Below are 2,139 nucleotides of genomic sequence, written 5' to 3' on the forward strand. Positions count from 1 at the left end.
TATAGGGACAGGTGAGGATGTGGTAGGAATATGGGATTAGTGTAGGATTAGTATAAATGGGTGGTTAATGGTCGGCACAGACTCGGTGGGCCGAAGGGCCTGTTTCAGTGCTGTATCTCTAAATCAAATACATATTGAAGGAATTTCAGTTTTGAATGTGTCTTCTCAATCAAGCAGATTAACACCTTCATATATTTTGATGGCACGTAGATTAAGCTCTAAAATATGTTGCATCACAATATGATACAGCATTTGATCATTCAGACTGAAAAGAAGCATTTTATGTCAATGCCATATTTCCTTTACTCCACCACCACTTGCCGCAACTCCAAAAAGCGGTCGTAAACATCGTGAAATTTGGGAATTCATCAATAAAGTCACGACAGTAAGATGGCACTGAAGTTGACTTGTAAAGTTAGACTGTCCCAATGAAATCTGTCCATTAGGGTGGTATGGCAACATTGGTCAGGGATCTTGACCATTGACAAGCAGAAATCCAGGTGCCCATTGTCCATGATTTTGTGCTGTACATGACTGAGTGTAATATTGGGTGCGGAAAGTGGACCTGTGTTGCATTCTCAACACGAGCAGGCTTCATCTTGACATCGTAAAACACACCCCAACATTTCTATCAAGTAAGGTGGGTTTTCCAAGAGGTTTCATACTGAGCAGCTAGCCAGTTAGAGAATGTCTACACTTATGGACAGGTCGAAGGAGGTAAGGTTTTCAGTGGGGGGGGAGGGAACAGGGTCAAATAAACGAAATGGGTGTAGAGGATGGTGGGAAGTGTTGAACTGTAAACTTTGTGCAGTTTGGGGTAAAGGTCGGATGTTAAAGGTAATTGTTTTGGGGGGAGAGGGCAAATAGTCAATGTAATTGTTATTGAGGGGGTGGGAAAGGGGCATTGCAAATTTATTTATTTAATTTTGGGGGTCTGTCTTTAAAAATTTAAATTAGGCGTAGGGCTAGCTGCCCTTTAAAAATGACGCCAGCACACACAGCTGATGCCATTGCTGAAGACGGACAGCCCAGCCCCTCCATGAGATTGGGGTGTGAGGTGGGTTACCCCGGCTATTTAATTGAGCCACTGTGCTCAAGATCATAGCGGCTCTTGGGCGTGAGTTCATCACTGAAAATCCAGTTGCATATACCCAGCTTTGCCCCATATCCCTTAATGTCTTCATACATCACAAAGTAACATGACATTATCAATATTTTATTTTCTTCAAATTGCTTGGTCAGTACGATAGAATATGGTCAGGTATGTTTTTTGCAAAATGTGCAACTGCATCACACCATCAGTCATTAGATTAACATTACCAATTTGAGGCAGATCTCTGTAATTGAAACACAGTTTGTTGTTGCATATCATTTTAAGCCTAAAAACTCTTTAATCTTTTTTAATTGAAGGTGGTACTGGGATATTTCCTTGAGCATTCTCCAGCAGGGTGATCCATTTGCCTGTCATAGCTTTAACAAAACAGGTTATTTTAAATTAAAACACAGGTTACTGCAGCACTACTTCAAATGTTGCTGTCTGTCTTTAATTGTGACATGTCGTTCCTTTTTATATTCAATTGATCTTTTAAAATTACTGTATACATTCATGTAGAAGATTGGAAACATAGGTCAATGTTTGGGGGTTGGAAGTAGGAGATTGTCTTATATATAAGTCACGATGTGGGAGATGCAGATGGGAAGTGCATTCACCAACTTCTGACTCAATTTCACTTTACTGACTATCCTGGACTCTCCAGTGTTCCCTTCCCTTTGCTTCTTTTGCCATTCTCCTCTCTCAGGCTTACAATTTCTCACTCACTAACTGTGCATCGATTGTGGCAGCATGTGGAACCGTCAGCACGTTTTAAAGCTGAATTTCTTGTTTTCCAGGATGCTGCGGTAACCAATGTGAGCATTTCAGCATATGCATCCATTTTAGGTGGAAAGTAGAGGATGTCTTGTAGATAGGTCAACTTATATGCAGGTATATATGGTAATACAAGAGGTTGTGCCTGTATAGCCTGCAAAACTTTTAAACTTTGCACAGTATAGAAAACCATGTTTCTGGCATGTTTTAAAACCATTCATGTAGTATTTCAATCACATCATGTACTTTATTTTATTGTAGCAAAAAACACT

Source organism: Heterodontus francisci, chromosome 42 (genome assembly GCF_036365525.1).
Source record: "Heterodontus francisci isolate sHetFra1 chromosome 42, sHetFra1.hap1, whole genome shotgun sequence".
Lineage (NCBI taxonomy): Eukaryota > Metazoa > Chordata > Chondrichthyes > Heterodontiformes > Heterodontidae > Heterodontus > Heterodontus francisci.